The 25,011-nt window shown below is 42.4% G+C and overlaps 1 long non-coding RNA gene across 1 annotated transcript; it reads left to right on the forward strand.

Moving 5' to 3' along the window:
- Nucleotides 1-14,996: 14,996 nt before the first annotated feature.
- On the forward strand, nucleotides 14,997-16,301 carry LOC309344582. The gene is made up of 2 exons (XR_014157774.1): nucleotides 14,997-15,115; nucleotides 16,236-16,301. It is a non-coding gene; the product is annotated as an uncharacterized lncRNA (long non-coding RNA).
- The last annotated feature ends 8,710 nt before the right edge of the window (nucleotides 16,302-25,011 follow it).

The raw sequence follows: 25,011 nt of genomic DNA on the forward strand, positions 1-25,011 counted from the left end.
GTGTGCCACAAACCTGCAGGGATCGTTGTAGGTATCACACAGGTGCATGCAGCAGGACTGGCCGCTGCTCCTCTCAAGGTGCACAGGAAATATTAAATGTGTCTTTGATCCCAGATAACATGGGAAGCGGGCCATACAATTTTGTTGTGAATATGGGGGAATGATTAGGGTTGTTTTCACTCATGAGACTTAAGTCCGGGTTTTTTGCATTTCTCCTATTTGCAATGCCAATGAAATACTTATATTAGCCTGAATAACTTGGAAATGGCTTCCTACCACTTTCTGACAAGTATTAAAAAAACATTTGCATGAGCACACGCAGAGTGAGGGGGAGACTCAATTTATTTTTAATTAACGTAAGCAAAAATGTCCTCACACTTGCAACCCTAAGCATAGGATTAGGCTTCATAAACGTTATAAAGTACTTTTCACACCTGACCCTTAGTTTATTTACTTGGAAATGGCTTTTAAAAATTATACTGAGATTGGAAAGCTTGACCATTTTTGCTAATCATACTGAGATCCTTTTCATTTCCCTAAATGCTTTGCAGGTCTCTTCAAATTTGCCTTGAATGTTGCTCTCACTGAAACCATACTTTCCAGTATGTATGTGTAGGACTGGCTTGTAAAAGAGCAGCAGAATTCACCCAGGTTTATTATTATTAATAATAATATGCAACACAATTATCAGCAAAGTTATTCAAAAGAGGGTCCCCCTACATTTAGTTGGGCTTATTTTCTAGTAAGCGTCTTTAGGATTGCAGCCTTAGTATACCCCAGCTTTTATCTTCTGGATACATTCAATAGGTCCAAAAATGCCCTTACCTGTATTTACCAATCCCTCAGTAACAATGATCCTGATCTGTTCAGAGAACACTGAATATATATGCTTAAATATGACATTTTATTTGGAATATTTCTATGCCTTCTTTCTACTGAAGGATATTGATGCTGCCTTATTCCATACATTAAAAAATAAAATAAAAATATAAAATACAGATAAATAATAAAATAATTATCACCTACATTTGAGGGTGGGGTGAAGAGATCCAGCAAGGCCTGATTCAGATCAGGATTGCAGTGCTGTGGGATGGTTTTCACCTGTGCCATTTTCCCTGCTGAAGTCAACCCCATGGTATGCTTTACCCTGTGGAGAAATGGCAGCGATGGGGGGCGGGGTAGATTTCGACCAGAAAAATGGATTGGTGGAAAGTTTAAAACACCATCTAGCAATCATGGTCCTGATTTGAATTCCCAGCTTCTTGTGGCTGCTCTGCTCCTTTTTAAAAGGAAACAAAAGGGGGGGGGAATCTGATTCATCGATCTCTCACATCACATCTAGTTTGCCTTAAGTCTAATTAAAATGACCCAACATAAATGGACAGAAATCAGCACTACTAAAAGCTAACCACAGTTAAATGCCTCTGAAAGCTCAAATAAATTATATATATTTTACCTGGTGTTTATATTAAGGGTGCAATCCTACAGCCAGCATTCAGCCAGCTGAGGGGCCACAGGAAAGGCCCTTGAATGGACAGCACAAAGGCCACTGGAAGTTCCCCTAGTATGTTGTTGTTGTTAAAATTTGTATACCACCCTTCATCTGAAGATCCCATGCGTGTAGATGTTGCACAGGTTGTGGGGGCCAAAATGGAGTATGTCAGGAAAGGCAAGGAACCAGAAGATCCTAAGCCCCCTTCTTCCCAACACTTCCCCTCCAGGGGGGGAGTGTCCAAAACTACACCAGCCCCAGTTATTTTTGTCTCATTGGAGTCAATGCTTCAGCTGTAGAACAGAGAAGACCCTGTCCCCTAACTTCCAAAGGCAGGGGAACCAGAGCAGCTCCTCAGCCTAACGTCTGAGCAAAAGAGGGAGTCCATATGAATGCAGACAGTTCTTCAGTTTTTCTCGGTCTTAAGAAATAAGGCATTTTCCTTAAATAAGGGCACATGTGCTACCATTACATTTTCAAGTTCACTACTTCGTGAGGGATAGAAACAGATTTTTAGACAGCCATTTTGCATACAAGAGAAGCATGGATGTTTCTGCTGCTACAACTGTGTGCTGCTCTTGTCCCACTGTGGCTGCAATCCTAAATTTATTTAAGTAGTAAGGCCTATTGAAATCAATGAAGCATATTCCTGAGAAGCCATTATTAAAATTGGACTGTAAAAGCTGCAATCCAATGAATGTTTATTTGGATGCAAATCCCACTGAACACAAAGCAAAATACCTTAAGTATTCCACCATCGAAATTGGTCGGACTTCCTTCCATGTACACATGCATAGCATGGCCTCCACAGATTCAATATTCATGTTTTTCTCCTGAGTAAAGATTAATAGGTTGAATTGTAAAAACGTATCCAAATGCCACAACATTTAACTTACTTACTTTTTGCAAAACCTTATGAAGAGCAGCAGTAGTAAGAAAGAAAAACTCAAAATGTTTTTATCAGACAGAAACCACAACCCAATGCACATTTATGCACTCTTAGAACCCACTGAAATCATGGAGCTTAGTTAGGCACATCTAACCCTATGCAGAATTGTGACCAAGGCTGCAATCCTGCTATCATGTTATGCATAGGTAAGTCCTACTGCTTTGCCTTAAATGAAAGGAAAATCTAATTTAAACATTTCTGCAGGAAAGGCTCTCAATTCCCTATCGTGCTTTCATTTGTGAGACCAGGCCTTATTTGCTGAGTGATTCTTATACCTCTAATAGGACTCATGCAAAAGTAATGCAATAAAGTTTTCTATAACAGAATGACTAAATATTTGTTGAAGATTGTATTTTAGCTGGAAACATATCAGGGTTTGTCAATGAATTTATTTGAACCTATTATTTTCTTTGGATCTTGATTAATTGGGTGTTATAATATGGGGTACTTCTATGGTCCAGGAAAAACTGTTAGTGTTTCTTTCTAGAGTAACATTACTGCCCAAAAATTTTATATTATATTGTCAACAGTGTTGTCTTTCAAAGCAGTCACACTATGAACTGAGCTTTTCAAAAGCCTGCAAACTACAAATAAAATGAAAAGTTTGACCTGTATACAGTGGTACCTCTGGTTACGAATGGTTCAGGTTACAAACTCCGCTACCCCGGAAGTAGCTGCTCCTGGTTGCGAAATTTGCCCCAGGATGTGAACAGAAATTGTGCGCTGGAGGTGTCCGTGCAGCAGGAGACCCCATTAGCAAAAGCGCGCCTCAGGATAAGAACGGTTTCAGTTTAAGAACGGACCTCCGGAACGAATTAAGTTCATAACCACTGTACAGGCACAGATTTTCCTAGAAGCTGATCAACTTCAGGCTGATTGTTTTCCTTCTCTCTTTCAAGAAAATTCTGTATTACCCTGTGTTGTACTGAAATTGCATATAAGGCTAATTTTGGCTACTGTTTTCTAAAAAGACTGATATATAGAGCATGCAGTCTCTCATTTATTTTTTAGAAATTAAGAACATTATTTATATTTGCCCCAGAATTCTCTAAGGAGTTCAGGGCAGTGTGTATGGTCCTCCACCATCACTTTTTTTTCTTATCATGGCAGCCCTGTGTTACGGTGGGTGCCTAGACACATGAAATGTTTTTGAAAACCCAATCAACAAAGCAAAATATTGATAAACTTTTAGGAAAAAATATCCTGACCAAACATATTCCTCATATTTTTTATTTCTTCTAATAACATATGAAGGTCTAGGTTCCAGCAGTTGCCAAGAATGCCTTTTGCCACTCCCATCTTGTGAAAACGCTGTGGCCCTTTCTAGCAGATCAAAACCTATCTGTCAATTCCTTATTGATAATCTGAATAAATACTTGGTCCAAGATTGTAAATAGCTACTCACTGGATCACCTCTGGCTAACAAAAATGTCAAGCAGTCACCGTGGCACATAGGTTTTACATAGCATGATTCATTACCACAAGCAGATTAGTGACAATTGGGGGAGGGTTAATAATTTTTGTGGACCTCCCTGCAGTGCTATAGTGGTCTGATATGTGTGGAACTATCCGTGATTGTGGATGGACTACAACTTCACATCCCTAAACCTATGTTTAATCTCGGCCTACAACACAAAGTCTACTTTTGACGTTCGTTTCGTTTTTACTATACATGCCCACCTTTCTCTCCCACTCTTCTCTTTCTCAGAAAGTAAATATTGGTGGTGTCTCTGTTCTTACCTGCCTTGCATTTGGCTATGCCTGAATTGTGGGCCATAACATACCCGTGAAACATAAATATTTGGGTAGTGAGAGGGGCTCAAACAAAATGGAGGATGGGAAAAGGCTCTTTCTTTCATTACTGCCTCACACACACAAAATACACCCCTCACCCAGTGCACTGGCAGGCCCTTGTCTACCATACAATATTGTGCACACTCGAGCCCACACTTGTGTCCTGACTGTGGAATCTGCGGCCTACCATCAAATTTTGGTTGATGACAGTAACTACAAAATTAGCAGTTTATGCCTACAGTCAGGCTCTTGAACGACAATAAGCCACAAGTCATGTGAATAAGACTTTACTGTAGCCACATTTGCCCTGAGCCACAAAGGGACTTGATTTGCTGTAGCTCTTTGCCTTAGACCTTGTCCCTCTCTCCTGCTGGAAGAGCACAATTGAAGAAATATGGCACTTACAGCATGCATTTTGTAATTTTACAAAACAAGGATGCATGGCAAGGTTTTTAAAAAGTCAGTTTTGCGAACAGAATTGCTGTTAGCTGGAGAGTTTTATCAAAATGTGCACTGTATACATTCAGATCTTTTTCACTTGGATGGAGAATTCTGTTTTGATTAAAGCATTTCGTCATTTCTCAACAACAGAAATGAAAGCTTGTTAAGAAATACAATACAATATAAATACAATTTCCATGCTACATGTGCAGCGTGGTTTTTTAAAAAAAAAAATACTGGCACAAAAATTATCAAAATAATGCTTGTCAATGTTCAGTTTTGCTCTGATGTTTTACAAATGGAAAGTTTTAATGAAATCATATATTTTTTCAACAATATGTAGCATTGGGTAATGGCCCAGTTTTGAAAACAATACTGCTAAAGCCACATTGGGCACATTCCAGCAAAAATTGGTTGTGTGACTAAAGCCATATTCGGGCATTCTTCTCCTCACGCACTAAGGTGGGGGGGGGAGTGATTGTGTGCCAGCTAGCTCCTCCCCCTTGGTAGCCTCATCAACATCAACCCTTTGCCCACCACAAACTGGAGGGCAAATGTCTGCAGCAGGGAGCCTGCTGTTTTTGTGTAGGCTCTCCCTCATGCAATTATAATCAAATGAAAATAAGAATGCCTGCATAGTGCTGAAGTCTCAATGAAATCTATGGAACTTGTCAAAGAGGCCCATTCCATCCAACACAAGTGTTCCTAGGATTACTTTAGAACTGAATGGGAGTTACTTCTCAGTAAAATCTGCTTGCTCCCAGATCCTACCCAAGCTTCTCAGCTTTGTCTTCAAAACTGACCATGGCCCTGTTCACCACCCCCTTACACCCTGTCTTATATCCCAGCACATCCCTTGTCTGAAGGTCTCCTGCTCTCTCAAACAACCCCACCCTATCTCCATTGCCTCATGTATAGGACTGTCTCATAGAATTGAAGAATTGTCAGCTATCAACAGGAACCAAATATCATTATATATACCATAATACAGTGGTACCTTGGGTTACAGACGCTTCAGGTTACAGACGCTTCAGGTTACAGACTCCGCTAACTCAGAAATAGTACCTCGGGCTAAGAACTTTGCTTCAGGATGAGAACAGAAATTGTGGTGCGGCGGCAGCAGGAGGCCGCATTAGCTAGAGTGGTGCTTCAGGCTTAGAACAGTTTCAGGTTAAGAATGGACCTCCAGAACAAATTTTCTTAACCCGACGTACCACTGTATACTATGCTATATTCAATACTGATATCCGAAAGTTAAAGTCAAATGGAAATCAAATATCAACAGATGTAACACGCATATAGTAACTTGTTCAAATTACACAAGGTGAATATTCAATATAAAAATTCATAGAGTTTTAAGAATTTTTGGAAGCAAATTTCATTGATTGCTACAAGATTTCCAATTGATCACACAACCTGCTACTTCCTTTCCTTCTCTTTGGTTCCTTTGAAAGTAGTTGTTTTCTTGTTGAGGTGGATCTAGCCCCAATACCCCTTCTTCCCCCTTCAGCTCTCAACATTTCAACATAACTCCTGCTTGCAAATATCAATGGGGGAAAAGAAGATGCAGGGGTTACTAAGACCCTCCTGCTTATCTTGCTCCACAAAGGCAAAGGAAAATGGCCTGAGTGAAAGCAAGGTGAGGTAGCATTAACTTGCCGCTTCAAACTGGCATCCACAACCTTCTATGCCTTTATCTAGAACAGGGGTCTGCAACCTTTAAGACAAAAAGAGCCACTTGGACCTGTTTCCGAAGGGAAAAAAACTGGGAGCCGCAAAACCATTGCGACATTTAAAACAAATATATCTCCGGACAGTGGGCGGGAAGGTGACATCGGGACAGTGCGTGACTAACGCACGCACCGCCCCCATGTGACGTCACAGCCAGTACAGCGCCTGCCACAGTGGGGAGTGTCGGGGCGCACAGTGCGCCTCCTGCCCTCGCTAGTATCTGCCCCGGAGCCGCGGCAAAGGTGTAAAAGAGCCACATGTGGCTCTGGAGCCGTGGGTTGCTGACCCCTGATCTAGAACCATCCTCCTTCTCAGCCTGCTTTACAAACATCTTTCATATATAATGTTATACCTCAACAGACATATATTAAGAGGCCATGAGATGGCTCAGAGTCCTTTGACTCAAAGCTGGTTTGCTATAGTGGTTAGAGTTTTGGGCTAGAACTTGAGAGACCAGGGTTGAAATCCCTACTTGACCATGAAGCTCACTGGGTGACCTTGGGTCAGTCACTGCCCTTCAGCATAATCTACCATGCAGAGTTTGCTGTGGGGATTAATTGAGGTGGGGAGAGCCATAGGTGAGATATCAATGCAATGAATGAATGAATTTCAGCTTCTGCTTTCTCTACCAGCTCAGCTAAGGCTGAGTGGTTCCTCACCCAATAGACAATTATAAACTACCTCACACAAAAGCTGGATCTGATTAGGAAACAGCCCAAACATAAAAACAACCCATGTCTATTTCTTCCTAACACTTTCTCTGTTGGTTTTGACCAGGCTTCACCAACCTGGTGCCCTCCAGCAGCACTGTCTGGGGCTGATCGAAGTTGTAGTCTATAAAGGATTTGGAAGGCACCAGGTTGGTTGGTGATGGCTTCAATCAAAGATGACTCTCAAGCTTCTGCTTCATTTGAATCTATTTGCATAATGGATCCAGCACAGCATAAGCAGCATACTGGAAAATTCCAAGGGATCCATGAGTATAAAAATAGTTAACAGAGTTTAATATAAATGATGAAGCAAAAGCAGTGCCCAACATTGAATGAGTAAAAGCTGGCCTGTAATTAGCAGGATCCCAGAAAGGGGAGGTGTCTTTCTTATGCCCCCCGAACTAGAGAAAGTGTCTGATACCTTTCCACATGGTTGCTGGCACTGCCTTCCTTGGCTAAATAGTTGTGAAATTCCTACTCCAGCTTTAGAGAAAATGGTTAGGTGGGTGGCCATGGCTTTGTCATTGGGCTATTACATTCCAGTTGTGTAAGGCAATGAAATGACGTGATCCATTTACTGTAAGTGATGAGAAATCCCCTGGCTCTGCATTTAAAAACAACATATTCCTCTCAGCACTGGGTTAAAAGCCAACCCACTAGCCTTAGTCAACAAGTAACTGCATCATGTTTTCCCAAACAAATATCCACAAGGAAATGTAGAACTCCTCAGTGGCTCTAAAGCCAGAGAAGGGGGAATAGGGAGGGCTGCATGTGGAGTATCCATCCTGGAGATGGATGTGCTGGGAGATTTTAAATTAGATGGGGCTGTGTGGCATAAATACAAGTATATAGTGCCTGTAAATTACTCCGAAGATGCCAAACGCTACCAACTTTTAGTCAGGCTAACATCTGTGCTATAGGTTTTCCAATCACCAAAGCAGTAAAATGTTCTAGAAATGATGCTTCTATTTTTAAACAATGGGTTTTGCCGCCCAAATCATTTATATTACTGTGGGTGGTTACATGTTAAATGCTTAGGATCCATGCATAGAATAATAGAATTGTAGAGTTGGAAGGGATCCTCAAGGGCCATCTAGTCTGACCTCTGCAATGCAGGAGTCACAACTAAAGAATCCTCAAACCATCTTCTCTCAATGTAATCCATCTGTTGTGGATTTATCATATTTTCTCAACACTGGATTTTGGACACTTCCAGGTGAGATTTTATTTTGTGATTGATGCGCCTCATGCAACTTTTTTGCAGCATCATTGCTGTGTAGCAAAATGACATCCTGCATCTCCTCTCCACCCCATTTAATCCAGACTAAACTTTACAGACAAAATCTAATAAGTAAAATGACTGCTGCCACAATACATTTGTGGTATCTCTACACCTAGTTTGCAAATTAAGCCCCTGTCTGGAAGCACCCTTTGTTTCTGGGGAATATAATGTCACATGAATACCAGGGGCCATAACAAACTGGCTCCATGCCTCACTCTTTCTGAGAAATATATACAGCTGTGTACACATTACCATTTGCTCTGGCTCCAGCTGTTTGAAGCCATGTAGACAGAACTTTAGCCACAATCTATACCTGTAGTTTCCTGCGAAATTCTGCTGCTTGATGCATTTTCCCTCAAACCAGATTCCATCCAATTTGAAAGTGTGCTTTGTGGTTAAATCTCTACTGTGTACATGCAGCATGTAAATGCAACATGAAATACAGTGGCTGAGGGAACGACCTTTCTAGGTTTTAAGCTGCTAATGTGTACACAGCCCTAAAAAGGCAAAGGTACCCCTGACTATTAGGTCCAGTCGCAGACGACTCTGGGGTTGCGCGCTCATCTCACTCTATAGGCCGAGGGAGCCGGCGTTTGTCCGTAGACAGCTTCCGGGCCATGTGGCCAGCATGACTGAGCTGCTTCTGGCGAACCAGAGCAGCACACGGAAACGCCGTTTACCTTCCTGCCAGAGTGGTACCTATTTATTTACTTGCACTTCCTGCCAGAATGGTACCTATTTATTTACTTGCACTTGACGTGCTTTTGAACTGCAAGGTGGGCAGGAGCTGGGTCCAAACAACGGGAGCTCACCCTGTTGTGGGGATTCGAACCATCGACCTTCTGAATGGCAAGCCCTAGGCTCTGTGGTTTAGACCACAGCACCACCTGCGTCCCTATGTACAGAGCCCTAGTTTTGAACAAAAGTTTCGGGCCGTGCTGCTCCTTCCTCTTAATGCTGCACTGCCAGTCATCTCAGAAAACTTTGACACTTTTTGTCTAAATCTCCCTGCACATTCTGTGTTTTCCAGTTGTGGATAGTCAGTACCATCAAAAATGGTATAGGCAAAGGAGGCGATACGACTATCTTCTAACACCACAGCAAGGCTAACACTGCCACTCCCCTGCCAAAGTATTCTTCCTCCTTCTCTCCAATCATAGTGGTGGATGAGCCAACAGATTGTTGGCTCCAGACAGTGTTAGCATTACTATAGAACTAAAGATAAAATCTGGATTTTAAAAAAAATCAGCTGGAAAAATCTTTAGTTGCCATGTTCTCTGCTGCTGACAATTTTTTCAAAGGACCTCTGGCTAGCCATAGGGTATTCTCACAGGGAAACGTGTTTTTGGTGAGAGGTTGAACTAGGAATGTTGCCTCCCACACATTCCTTGCTCCAGCTCCTGCTCCCCCCCCCCCGCCACTTTTCACCTGGGAATCTTCAGTTCCAGATGGGGCTTACTCAGCAGGGAGCCTGCATCATGTCTCTGAAACCTCAGACCAAAAGGAGAAAAGCTCTGGGCTCGGAGGCTATGTTTGAGCACGAGAGAACAATGTAATTCCAGACCGATGAACAGCTGACCTGTGCGTATTGCTTGCTTCGTGCCAGGTGGAAAAAGACCAAGGCTGTAGTACCACCCGCCCAGAGCCATGAACACTTTACCACTCACTTCTTTAGACACAGCAGGTCTGGGTTTCATTTTTCATTTATCTGCTTTTCAAATAATGTTACTCATACAGATCGGCTGTCTGTACACACCACTCACGGTGCTTGTCTGCATTGTTTCCTTAGATTTAGATTCTTCTCTCCTTACCCTTTCAGAGTCAGCTGTGAGTAATCCTTTTGAAATCGATGGGACAAGTCAGACACTCAATAGCGCTGTGTAAGAATATTCCTTGCTTTGAGGCTTTAAGTTTCAACTGCTGTTTATGTTGTTGTTTCTTCTTATGGCCCAGACTTCATTTACCGTAATATGCTTTGGGACAGATCCTTGTCTACTGAAAAACTGCAACAGCTCATCAATTTCAGTTACATCAGATGACTTTCTGATCCATTCAGTTCCCTGATTTTTGTTTTAATGAGAATTAAGGGAGAATCTGCCCATTTGTTTTCTTTTTGTTTCTCTCACTTTGCTTATTGTTTTACCAGCTTCTTCACAAAGGTCCTTCCTTTCCGTCTTTTCCCATATTCTTGTCTTCATCTCCATACTGCCTTTCATATTTTATTCAACCAGCACTCTCTTTTTGCTGCTTTGACACCAAGGCCCAGATCCTGGACTGGTGAAAACTGACTTTCCCCCCTAAACCACACAACTGCTGCATAGGAGCTGAGCAAGGTCCACCTGTCTGCATCACGTATAATAGCAGCAGAATTGCCATACAAAATGCACCACTTGTATTTTATTTCTCTGTGTGTTTCCTCTCTTCCTTGGGGAGGAACTGACGTTTACTTTTCTCAGAAGAAAACCGCCCTGTGGGATGTAAAACATCAACAATCATTATCCATACTGGTGCAATATAGTGGGAACAGAGCTTTGTGCCACCCTAGGGTCTTGGTTGGACTCTCTGAAGGTCACTTGACAAGGTCTGGTGTGTGAATTACCATGTTTGTAATGCTGGGGCACAATCTTCTGTTTTAAGTGCGTGCTTGGGAGGACTCGACAGAAAAGCATTTGGGACACAGCCCGGTCCTTTCTCAGTGCAAAACTGCAGCAGATCAATGAATATTTTAACAAAGAAATATTTCATTAAAAGGGTTGATTGCTTAATGAACTGTCCCTGCGAGCCATCAGACTGCAATGGTTCTCCCCCCACCTCCCTTTAACAAAGGCAAAGATTCATATCACGAAGAACTGGCTTATCAAATTACCGTAATAGCCTGTGTAGAACATGCACTCTTCAAGAATAGCTTGTGATATAAACAGGGTACGAGGACTGGCTCATGTGGCAGAATGGGCAGATGGGCAGCTACTTTTGCTTATACAGAATGTGTGACATTTGATATGTACAATAATATACATATTTGTTTAGGACCTAGAACTACCAAGACCTGGGCTGGATTGGGTCCTTTAGGTAGTAGTTCTAGAAGAATTCTTGTCCTAGACCTAAGTACAATGGGCATGGATATGTCTATATGTGTGACATAATTTCCCACCATATAACTTACTGAACAAGATGTGCCATCTATTTCAAAATACCATAGCTCATCTGTGATTTTTATTTGACAAGTATTTAATAATAATCTCCCACGATCAGCTTTCAGCTGTGTTAAATCTGATTTACACCCATTTTTCTTTCTCTGTATGATTAGAAATTGCTCTGATTATTAAGGGTGTCGTAGACTAAACACTGCTGCTCTGCAACCTTGATACATCTCAGCAGGACAGTGTGGAAGCTTCACACAAACCCTCATCAATGGAAGCCTTGGTGGTGCTGGTAGCAACAGCAGTATTTGGTGGGGAAAGCGGAAACTGTAGTCTATACCCAATGAAGAGTTTTCTCTTACTGCTTGTTTGCACTTGCTCATTGTGCAAGATGAGCTGCAAGCCCAGAAAGCAGATTTCTTTTCTAGCTACATGAAGCCATATTTCCAGCTGTATTTTAATAAAAATAAAATAAAAAAGATAGTCTCAGGATTTCAAACAGCTACTCTTAGGGCTCACACGGAAGTGATAAAATGTCTTTAGAGGGCAGTATGTAACATACAGTTTAACAGCATGAGAAACTGTACAGGTATTTTATGAGATTTGAAATCTCTGCCCTGATTGGTAGGAAACACAAGTCATTAAGGACCACAAAATGAACAATAACCTGACAAGAAACAACCAATTTTCCATCAATTAGAATGAAGCCTCCTTTTGTTTTGGGGCTTATTTTTTTAATATAAAATTAAGGGTGCTGATTGGTGATTACTTTTGTCTGACGACAGTTCATTACAATGTACAGGAAGAGAATGTTAACCGTTAGAACTAACAAAGAAAGGGGAGAGTACAAAAATAAAGAAGGCTGGTGTTACAGCAGCTCCAAACAGCCTGATAAGGTGGTCTTCCTGAGGGCAAACACAAATCTAGCAGACCAGTTTTTTCCTGAGCTAACAGAGCTCTCTTGGAGCCTTACACAGAGGTTGCACAGATCAACATCCGTTCCCAAAGAATGCAAGCACTCGGATGAAAAGCAAGAATAATCAACGGACAGCTCATTAAATCTGTTCTGCAAAGGGAATTGTTTTATTGGAACCACTGCTTATCTTCTTAAGCAACAAACTATTACATCCTACACTAGCTTTCAAACCCTCCTATACATCTATGGGGTAGTACATATCCACAGATTAGCTTCTTTTGCTCCTGGATTTTGCAGAAGCATGCAAGTGCAGAAAAGCATCCCTGGAAAGGGCCGGCACCTGCAGCTCCTGCTTTGTATATAGGAAGTCCCAGGTTCAATGCCTAGCTCTAGCCAGGAAGCACTGGAAAAGATGCCTGTCTGAAAAGAGACACTCTCATTCCATGTTAGATGGGTTTGGACTAAATATAAGGGGGCTTCCTAAGTTTCTGTTCATTTCCATGCCTCTTGTTCATTCACGGCCATCATTGTTTTGTCGAGGGTTCTTCTGAACATGGGTGTTTATTTTTAATTCCATCTCCCTGATCTCCCAGCATATTAATCATTTACATTGCTTCTTTCTACAATTTTGTTGGCACTACTCTTTTGTTCTTCTCAAAACACTGCAATTGAATCATGATCCTTGGGCAATCATTTTCATGTGCATCATCTTCCTCTCTCATATTAAGCAATCCAAGGAAGCTAAAATGCTGGCAGATTCAAGACAGACCAAAATCAAGTGCTTTTTCACACACAATACATACTGGTACTTAATGGAATGAGCTCCCACAAGATGTAGCGATGTCCACCAACTTGGATGGCTTTAAAGAAGGATTAGACAAATTCCTGAAGGATAAGTCTATCAGTAGCTACTAGTCATGATAGTTATGTTCTACCAGTACTGTTGGAGGCAGCATGCCTGCTGGGAATAGATAGATAGATTCTTTATTGTCATTACACAAGTGCAACATTGCACAGTGCAACGAAATTGGATGCCATCCCTTAAAAAAACAACAAAAGCAAAACAGCAACAACAACCAAACAAACCACATTCCAGCCACACCCACACCCACACCCATCAAACTTCCAGGTCACACTATCGAGTTACAGCATTCAAAAAGGCCACAGCTCTTGGATAGAAACTATTTTTCAGTCTATTTGTCCTTGACTTGATGTTTCTATATCTCCTGCCAGAAGGCAGTAGTGCAAACAGACTGTATCCCGGGTGAGATGAATCCTGCAGGATGTTGTTTGCTTTCCTAAGACAACGGGAACCGTACAGTTCTTCCAAAGATGGGAGAGGATGACCAATAATCCTTTGGGCTGTGGTTATGACCTTCTGGAGCACCTTCTTCTCCCTAGCTGTACAACTGGAGAACCAAGCACAAATACAGTATGTGAGAATGCTCTCTATGGAGCCTCGGTAGAAGGACACCAGCAGTTTCTCACTCAGATTGTTCTTCTTTAAAAGTCTGAGGAAATAAATTCTCTGCTGAGCCTTCTTCACCAGAGCAGTGGTATTTGCGCTCCAAGACATGCCCTGATCGATAGTCACTCCCAAAAACCTGAATTCCGCCACCCTCTCCACCCGTTCCCCGTTGATATACAAGGGCTGAATGACCGCCTTTTTTGTCCTGTAATCCACCACCAATTCCTTGGTCTTAGCTGTATTAAGAGCCAGATTGTTCTCTCCACACCAAACACAGAGCCGCTCCACCTCGTCCCGATAGGCGGACTCATCCCCTCCTGAAATGAGCCCCACCACCGTAGTGTCATCAGCAAACTTGATGATTTTGTTGCTGGAATAGATGGCTGTACAGTCATACGTGTAGAGAGTAAAGAGCAGGGGACTCAACACACAACCCTGTGGTGAGCCGGTGTTAAGGCTAAGGGCTTTGGACATATGTGACCCTATTCTAACCCTCTGAGAACGTTCTGACAAAAAATCCAAAACCCAGAGACAGGTGGAGTTGGAGAGTCCAATCGCCTCTAGCTTGGACACCAGTCTATGGGGGAGGATAGTGTTAAAAGCAGAGCTAAAATCCACAAACAGCAGCCTCACATAACTCCCCGGCTGCTCCAGATGGGACAGAGCAGCATGGAGAGTGGTGGTGATAGCGTCTTCTGTGGATCTATTTGCCCTGTATGCAAACTGGTAGTTGTCAAAAACTGGTGGAAGACAGGAAATAATGTGACGGCGCACCAGTTTCTCAAAACACTTCATGATGATTGGAGTCAGTGCAACTGGTCTGTCTGAATCACAAGTGGGGAGAGTGTTGTTGCGCTCAGGTTCTGCTTGCATGCTTCCCATAGGCATCTGGTTGGCCCATTGTAAGAACAGGATGCTGGACTAGATGGGCCATTTGCCTGATCCAACAGGGCCCTTATGCTCTTACGATCAACTTTTCACCTTTAAAGAAAATGATTGGAATCCATATATGTCTCAAGGGTGTCGTAGAACAGGGATGGTGCTGACTCAATAGCTAGAACAAGATACACTGAACTAACCTGCCATCAGAGTTCTCCTGCCATAAGAGATAAGGTGGAAGAGGAGGGCCTTTTCACCTTTGAACATCCTCCATGAAGAAGCTTAGCTGATTGAGAGGTTTTCATTCTGCCAGGTGATTGATGATTTTGTATTTGCTGGTAGTTTCTGTTTTTCTACTCTTCTGTTTTATTGATTTTTAATATCTTATTGTCAGGGGACTGTCATCGGAATGGGGGAGGGAGGCAGGGGAATATCAAGAGCCTCCGAAGCTTCTGAGAAGCAGCTCCTCATCCGGCAGTGGAGAAAGCCACACCTCCAGTAGAGCGGGGGGGGGAGGGGGATAGCCGAGTGAAGGGAAGGCTCGAAGATGCTTTTGAGAGCCAAAGCGCCTCAGCTAGCCCAGCCGGCCAGGAGGCAAACACGTCACTTCCGTCACCCTGCTTGCACAGAGGGTTGAAACGTAAGGAGGGGAGGCGGAGTTTTGGGGTGTCCAAGTTCTTACTGGGGAGAAACCGGAAAGGGGCACTCCCAGAATCTGCAAGTGACTGAGACAGAAATGAACTATGGGTTTCTGCACTGAACATAGTTTGCACCAATAAAACCTGTAAAAGACAGGTCGGAGTCCTGCCTGGTTACTCACGAGCAACCAGCACCTGACACTTACATATTTTTATTCTTGTTTTGGAATTACAATCATATTGCAAAGTTCCCTGAGATCATTATTATTTTATTGCTATGGGTTTCTGGGTGCCTCAACTCCCCTAAATTCCCGGGCCTATTAGGTCTTGAAATTTAATCAGTGCTTGGAATATTAAGATGGGCTGCCAGGCGGTGAATTTAGCAGTGTCAAAACACAGGCCAGCCTGATAGTGGCCGCTAAGTCATTAACAGGGATATGCCATCAGCTAAACTAAGACTACATGCCAGCCAACAAATGGGTGAAGTCCCATTCTATGCTCTGGGAAGTAAGCATAAGACAATGCCAGTTTTTGGGGGGAGAAAGTTTTAGAATTGCAGTTGGGGATGGTGTGGGCTGGAGGAAAAATAGTTGCAGTCTGTTAAACACAGCAAGCTGAGGGATGGAGTCAGAGCACAATGTTGACTGACCGTTTGAAGCTGCAGGAATGGGAGAAACAGGATCCTCTTAGAGTGTAATGCTTTGAACACCCATGCCATAGGCTCAGGTTGTATATATGTGTAAATTAACCATATACTAAAGGCAACATAGTCTCCATTGTGCCTTGTTTCCAAAGGAAACACAGACTCTGTGTAAGCTACTGGACCTCTGGAAACTGGTGCTGCTCAGAGATAGGAGAGGCGTGTAACATTATATAAAATATTATTATATAAATAGAAATATATGCAGTCTTTATATTGTTCCCATGTCATGGCTTTGCTGTCTCATAATTGGGACCACCTTGCCCACAAGGTGTGGATTTGTTTTAACTTTCTACATGGGCACAGAATGTGAGCTGCATAATAGGTAAAAATCAACAGGTGTCAATTTCCCTGGCATAGAGAGGCAGGCACTGGTGGAAACAGTTCACCTGTTGATTTCCACCAGTAACCTTTTTTTAAGTGTTTCTCCGTGAAAAGGCAGAAAGCTTATAATGTGAGCTCAAGTGTTACTAAGCCAATTGTTTCTTGGAGAGGGTCAGGCAAATACATCTGGCTCGTTTTCCTGTTTCTTTGTACAGTACTATTTGTGGTATTGCACTGGAAGATTTCAATACACACCTGCAAAAAATTGTTTCTCAGATCAAGATATGTTAAACTGTAAATTTTGTTTGCAACTTTCCTACAAAAGGTACTCGTGCTGAATAAATAGCCCACTTTAAATGGCAGTGTTGCTCTTTTTGATTGAAATTGGTTAGTAAGCAATTTTTAAAGGTCATTTTTACATTTTGGTTTGTTTTGAAATGTATTTGTAAACAAATTTAATGTCATTTACATAACTTGCAGTTGGTAATACAGGTGTCGGAAAGAGGTCCACATTTCACTCAAAAGGACTGGCTCCTATTGCTTTATATCTTCCCCAGCCCACAGGTGCAGCCTTGAGTTTTTGCAACAAAATAAAAGCGTGTCTGTGGTATTGTCATATTTTTTAGGGAAACTGTGACCTGCTAAAATGAAAGGTTTACTTCTCCTATATGTATGATAGAAAATCTGGGAAATGGAAATCTACACAGAGAGTTTAGATATACAGTCCATTCAGGAGGATCTCCTAGGGAAGCCCAGTTGAAATCACTGGGAGTGCTGCAAGAGTATGATGGCGTTTTTGTAAATTTTCCATGCCTTTCAACATGGCTTGCTCAGAAGGCCTTTACAATGGATTATGTAAGTGGTTCTCAAATGGTATGTGGCAGACCACACTGGTGTGGCAGGAGAGGGTGGCAATTGAGGGGAAATCCAAGGGCAAGCAAAGAAACAAGGAAACATTTCAGTATAGTATAGTATAGTATAGTATAGTATAGTATAGTATAGTATAGTATAGTATAGTATAGTATAGTATAGTATAGTATAGTATTTATTTGCAGAATATGGATAGATACATTTTCAAAACGAGAGGAAGAGCATCAGGTGATATTGAGGACAATCCTAGTTGTGATGCAGAATTGCTGTTCGAACTGCACTGGATAATAGCATTAGCTATTCTTCTACAGGGATTTTAAACTCTGACAAATATGGAAGATCAGACAAGAGAAAGGCTTATTTGTGTTGTTGAGGAGAGGGGGGTTTGTTTGTCTCAAATTAGACCTAATATAGATGAGATTACCCAGCAAAAGCAAGCTCATGCCTCTCATTGAGTTTGTGTACATCCTTAAGTTACATATGTAAGAGACTCATCGATAATTATATTTTGGGGATGATTCATGTTGCATTGTTTTAAACTTTCTGGATGTCCCATGATCATATTATAACGTAGTTGTGTTCTATGTTATAAATCAAGCACTGCTAGGAGTTGTTTCCCCCCCCCCCCAGTGTATTTCTTACCAATAAGTGTGTGCGAGCAAATTTTTGTTCTGAAAGTGTGGTCCAGAAAAAACGTTTGAGAACCAACGGATTATGTCTTTGGAGTAAGATTGTTGTTGTTGTTTAGTCGCTTAGTCGTGTCCGACTCTTTGTGACCCCATGGACCAGAGCGCGCCAGGCACTCCTGTCTTCCACTGCCTCCCGCAGTTTGGTCAGACTCATGTTTGTAGCTTCGAGAACACTGTCCAACCATCTCGTCCTCTGTCGTCCCCTTCTCCTTGTGCCTCCATCTTTCCCAACATCAGGGTCTTTTCCAGGGAGTCTTCTCTTCTCATGAGGTGGCCAAAGTATTGGAGCCTCAGCTTCATGACCTGTCCTTCCAGTGAGCACTCAGGGCTGATTTCCTTCAGAATGGAGAGGTTTGATCTTCTTGCAGTCCATGGGACTCTCAAGAGTCTCCTCCAGCACCATAATTCAAAAGCATCAACTCTTCGGCGATCAGCCTTCTTTATGGTCCAGCTCTCACTTCCATACATCACTACTGGGAAAACCATAGCTTTTACTATACGGACCTTTGTTGGCAAGGTGATGTTTCTGCTTTTTAAGATGCTGTCTAGGTTTGTCATTGCCTTTCTCCCAAGAAGCAGGCGTCTTTTAATTTCGTGGCTGCTGTCACCATCTGCAGTGATCATGGAGCCCAAGAAAGTAAAATCTCTCACTGCCTCCATTACCAACTATTTATTAGCTTCCATGCCTCTGAACTGAACAGTAGCCTGTCCTATAGACTTTAGAAGACCATAATACATATCAACCTGCCACAAACAGCTTCTCTTTATATGAATTTCTGCAGATCAAGCTACAGATAAAGGACAATTTTTTTCTGGTCAGTTGACAACCCTATTTTGTGGTGTCCTCCCAGCCACACTGAATCATTCACATGTTTACAGGCACTCTCACTGAGTCTTAGGCTGAAATCCCATACTCACAACCCTGGGAATATGCTCCACTGAACTCAATAGGATTTACTTCCGAGGAGATTATATATATATATATATATAGAAAGAGAGAGGATTGCACTGCCAGTTTCCACTGGGGACTTCAGACGTCTGTCCCACTGCTCTTCACAAGCACATCACCCCAAGAAGTTTACAAGGTTTGTGGTACAGTGGAGCTACATTCAAATTGCAATTCACCGTTATATATATTTAAAGGCCAAAAGACGAAAACAAAAAAGGTGGGCCATAGTGCAACAGAGTTGCTGAGACTGACAGTGCCATCTGATATATGTCTACTGAGCTGTCTCACTGAATTCAATGAGGCTTAATCCCAGGTAAGTGGGTATAGTATTGCACTTTTAGGATGTGAGAAATGGGGCGCGTGGAGACATTTGAGTAAACGGAACTTAGTTACTGTATTTCTCCTTTCCTTAGTAAAGGAGATTTGAATCATTCCCCACCCCCCACAGGAGGGGATGGCGATGAATTTAAAGCCCTGTGAGAGCCTGAGATAGTATTAGGGGTATTTGCATTGAGTTTCTCCCCATCTCCAAATTGACTATAATAATGGCGAGTTTATGAAAGGGAGAGACATATTTAAATGAATGAGACAAGAAAAGAAAGGGCGGGGGGAGAGAAGAAAAACCATCTGGATCTCAGTCGCCTTCCAGCTCTGAACACATTTGTGCCACCAGTTCCTAAATGCACAAATTATGCAGCCATTTCACGGGACACTTAGGACTCAATTTGCAACGCGGCAGTGGGGGGAAATTGGGCACATAATTCCCCCTGAACAATAACAGGGAGTCGCGTGGTTAATTTAACTCAAAGCCTGTAGCCAGTTTGCACTCCATCAGAGAACACCGCGGCAGGCACATTCCAGTGCACGACCATGAAGCAGGCATCTGGATTGACATGCACCCGTCTCCATGTCCAGATTGGAACCAGAAGAAAGTCAGCGTAAGATTGTGTGTCTGCACGGGAAAGGATAGACCACTGCTTAAGAGAGACATTGCCCGGGATTTAAGAACAGCATAAGATGTTCCTGATGGGCTGCAGGCTTCCTGTAGGCCCACATGATACATCCATCAAGGGGGGGGAGGGGTGAGAGACAGAGAGCCAGCCTCTCCTTATGTGTCATGGAAGGATTGTGAAATAAATACATACATATTTCAACAAGTTTTTATACCATGAGGGTGGGCCTCTTGGATATATAATCTTGACCAAACCCAAAACGCACCAGGACAACAGGATAAACAAGGAAGGGAAGCAACAGGCCTTGACAGCCATGTTCTGGAGTAAAAATTGGATGGAAATTTGCCCATGTGGTCCCCTGTTTTCCTTTCCAAGACAGTGGCTAGGCAAGGTCAGTTGCACGTATGCACACACACTCATACAAAACTCCTCCTCACACCATAGGAATCCAGCAGCTGGGAGCACAGTGGCAGCAGGCTGTTCTCATTACAGACCAATGAGGCTGTTTACTCACCCAGCTGGAGATGGTTAGAGAGTGATAAATAATGAAAGAGAAAACATGATTTTCCCCTCTGTGGTTTCTACTTGTGTAACCATATGTCACAGCTCAATACGTCGGCATTTTTTTAAATTCTTTTTTTCAGGAAACAGTTGGTTTTTTCCCATTCTGTGGCTACTTTTTCTCTCTCCCCCCTTTTCATTTTTTGGTTCAGTGGCAAACGTTTTCTAGGTTTGGATTTCCTTAAGCTCAGGCTTCTGTCTGCTTCAGGAGTTTACTTGTCCCCGTGACAACAATCTTTCAGTAAACATCTTCTTTTAAAAAAATTATTCTGAGAGTTCTCTCTAGTGATGTGGCTGAAAAACAAAGTATCCCAAGTCCATATGTGATGGGCATATTATACAGATAGAATTGCTTACTCCCCCTGCCCCTGATGGTGCTCGGTGTTTCTAACAGCTGCCTTACAGGAAGAAATTCAACAGATGTTGCTTTCCCAAGTATAAGAGAAGTAGTGAGGATGGAAGGCTGTACCTGTTGAATTTCTTCCTGTAGCACATGTTTTAGAAGCATAGGCTCCCTGTCAATAAAACTGCTGACAATCCTAATGGCAAATAGCAGGGTTCCTCTGCCAGCAACAGATACCTGTTTTTAAGCAGTACAGCTCCATTGAGCTATTTCAAATTAATACCAGTTGGGAAACTGTTTTGCTCCTATGCTTTGAACAGCTAGCTGTCAGGGGTGCAACATCCATTGGGGCTTTTGCACTAAACCACAAATAATCTGCCCTTCCTTAAAAAAACAAAAACTTTTAAAAATACTTTGCCCATGGGATGGTCGGATGACCTTCAAAGCACAGGTCACATCCATACCACACATTTAAAGCACTATTATACCACCTAACAGTCATCATGGAGAGTCCAGGGAACTGAAGTTTGCCAAGGGCACTGACTTCACAGAACTACAGTTCTCAGCACCCTTAAAAGCTACAGTCCCCATGTTTCTCATTGACTGTTAAAGGTCTATGGTGACGGTGTGGCCACAGTGTTTGTGAGAGCCCAGCCACACACTGTCTTACTATGTCTGGAGACAAGTTTGTGTCACGGGCCTGTGCCCCAATTCTAGCCCCGCCCCTACTGAAGTTCAGCAGATTACGTATATGTTTCCTGTTAATCAAGCAGCTGTAAAAAGCAGCTGAACCATACCAGAAACAAAAGTTGGCAATCCTGATCTCATAGCAGTGGAGATGGGGAAATGATGTCCCCTCAGAATATCTGCTTCCCATAACAGCCTGTTTTCACATTGTTTCATGATAAAATTGTCCTGAAACAGCTTTCTGTATCTCTGTGTCCAGGAATCCTTTCATCAGATCTGCTGACCTATACGCAGTTCACCTCAGGCAAGGGTCCAGTTTCAGTTGCTTAATATATAATCACGTCTTGCAGTTGGTGTTGGATATGACACCTAATCTGTGTAACTACAATTCAGGAGCCTGTGTTGTGTTTGAATTACATCCATTAACTTTAGCAAACACACCCCCTCACAGAGTTGATCAAATTTTAAAATTTATGAAAAAAAAACACCTCTCTGGAGACTTTGTGAACGTTATTGCAGGAGTGTCTGAACAGCACGTAACCCACACACCCCTCACTCACTCGACTCATACAAACACATGCATGCACAGCTAGCATTTCAATTACATTGTTTCCCCATCTACCAAGTTCTCTTCTGTTATAAATCTCCCACTATTTCAAGATATATATCGCCTTTATTTTAAAGCCACAATATATCAGTACCATATGAAACCAGAGGCAGATCAAGTGTTTGATCAGTCCAGAAGATATTCAACATGGAAGTCAAACAGGGTCAAAATGGTGTTAGGCTATATACGATTGTGTTGATAAGTCTTTCTTATTCCCCATCACTCATTTCTGGTCAATTAAAGCAGGGGATAATAAATCCACTCCAATTAAGATAACGTCTGGTATGTGAAACTCCGTGAGAATCAGTTTGTTCAACCCAGAATGAAGTTTCACAGTACAGCAGACGAAAAATCCTGCCTGTATCATCATACAGTCCAAAGAGTAAAGGTCCTCCATTTGCATCCCCAGTTTTTGCAGCTCACCAGATATGTGTGGGTCGGAGGACTAGTATGTGTAATGCATAGAACTCAGGAAAGGGATGTAGCCAATCAGTTACCACTAACATTGTGTGTATCTCAGAAGATTGTGCACATAAAATCTAGGGATTGTGGTGTTGGACCAAGAAATCACCTTCCTAAAGATCTCAATCTCTCCCTCCCTTCCCAAGTGTATAGCCCTTGTAGCTGCAAATATTTCTTGTTCTTGCCTCTCCATGATTCATTTATTTCATAAAATTTATACACCACTTGATTGTAAAAAAAACTCCTCAAACACTCTCTGAAACACAGAATAAACTGCAAAATTACAGTATGCTATTATTATCCACCACCTTTCCTCTCAGGATAGCCCAGGGTGACAAACATTACAAATATCATTAAAACAAATTAAACCCACAATATATAATATCATATACAATACAACAGTCTGCATCATCTGTATGCCACTCCTTTTGCTGTTCAAAGATGCTGGAACAAAAGGCGTTAAGGTGCCACCTGAACTAAAATACAGTTGGGGTCAGCCAGAGAGAGAGAGAGAGAGAGAGAGAGAGAGAGAGAGAGAGAGACTCGGTGCCACCACTGAGAAGACCCTGCCTTATGTAGTAGTCTCCCAGGCCATATTTCCCAGGGATGTTACTATACTTCATCTGTATGATTTCTATGCACAGCTTTTATTGGCACAGACCTTGAGCTGTACATTGCGGCAGAAAAGTGATATGTGTTTCTTAAATACAGAATACTCAGTCCTGACTATTACTTCCAATCACAGCCAATGTATTCCAAAGTGCAATCTGAGTAAAAATTCCTATCCAGTCAAAGAGTTATAGCTCTCATTAAATACGTTTGTATTAACGGGAAATAAATGAGCAAGCATTTGCATAGCACATTTGTGCCCACATGCATTGTCTTATTGTCCTTAAAACCTCCCTGTAAGGTGAGTAGTATGATACACATATTGGTGCAGGGTGAAGAGGATGAGGCCAGGAGGAAGCTTGGGCTGCCTAGTAAATTCATGGCAGAGGTGAAACTCAAAACAAGGGACTCCTTAGCCTGCAACCTGAACTTCACTTACTTAGAACAGAGTAAGCCCCGCTGAATTCAATGTGACTTGTAGGCATGGTTAGGACTGCAGCCTGAATCACTTAATCACTATGCTGCATTGCCTTGTCTGCCCACTTCCACATCAAATAACAGCTATGGGCAGGATACATAGAAGAAATACATACATGGCCTCATTTGATCTCCACTCACACAGCAACATGGCCCCTGCACTTTGCCAAGTTGGGCTCTCGATCCACCATTCTGAGAAGGGTGGTTTGAGAGCCCAACGTAGCAAAGCACGGGAAGCCATGTTGCATGAGTCACAGAGAAGCACCACCTTCCCATCCCTTAGTTCCAAGGCTCTAAAGCACCAGTACATGCTGCCTCCCACTACTTTGAGAGCCAGTGTGGTGGTGTGGTTAAGAGCGGTAGACTCGTAATCTGGTGAACCGGGTTCGCTTCCCCGCTCCTCCACATGCAGCTGCAGGGTAACCTTGGGCTAGTCACACTTTTCTGAAGTCTCCCAGCCTCACTCACCTCACAGAGTGTTTGTTGTGGGGAAGGAAGGGAAAGGAGATTGTTAGCCGCTTTGAGACTCCTTCGGGTAGCGATAAAGTGGGATATCAAATCCAAACTCTTGGTGTTTGTCTGGAGAAGCAATACAACCCCACTGTGGCCAAAGAATTGGCTCTAGGAAGTAGTAAGGGGAAGACCAGGAGGGTAGGGGAAGAGCTTTCAGAGAGAGAAAGACCAAGGGAGGGAGGGAGGAGTTGGAGTTCTCTGGCCTTCTGCACTCCCACACCTTCAGCAGCTCAATTTTTCAAATATTTTGCTTTTTAATAATAAGAGATCCCTTTGGTTTTTACAGTCTTATGGGTCATATACCTACTTGTCACTCCAGAGAAGAACTGGAGCTATCTGCTGAGTTTTGTATTGTCCAACTTCTGCCTTCCCTACTTGGCCATCCTACTGTTACCCATCCTACTGCCATGTAAAATAAGGCATTAAAACATGTATACTAAACAAATAACCCTGTGCAAAGCAACCCATATATTTCAAGATGTGGTGATTTCATTCTTCAGTGAAGCTCTATTTTAAGTACTTCCATTTGTGTACAAGATGATATGTTCATACCCCCATGATGATATATATAGTTCCCAATGAAGATGGATGTTTAATTAGAGGATTGATTGATGCCAACTGCTATCTGGCTGGATCTGAACCAGTGATTTGGAAAACGAAAAGCTCCACTAGTCCATTGCCAAAGCACTGAACTAGCCGAGCCTTAATCACATGTGCCCAATAAACCCTTTTAAGGACTAACTTCTTGGACTTGAGAAGAATGACACCATCACTACATTACATTACATTACATTAGGGCGATGTTTGCCCTCTGAACAAAGTGTGTG

The sequence above is a fragment of the Podarcis erhardii genome, assembly GCF_964252035.2.
Source record: "Podarcis erhardii genome assembly, chromosome: 6".
In the NCBI taxonomy this organism is placed as follows: Eukaryota; Metazoa; Chordata; class Lepidosauria; order Squamata; family Lacertidae; genus Podarcis; species Podarcis erhardii.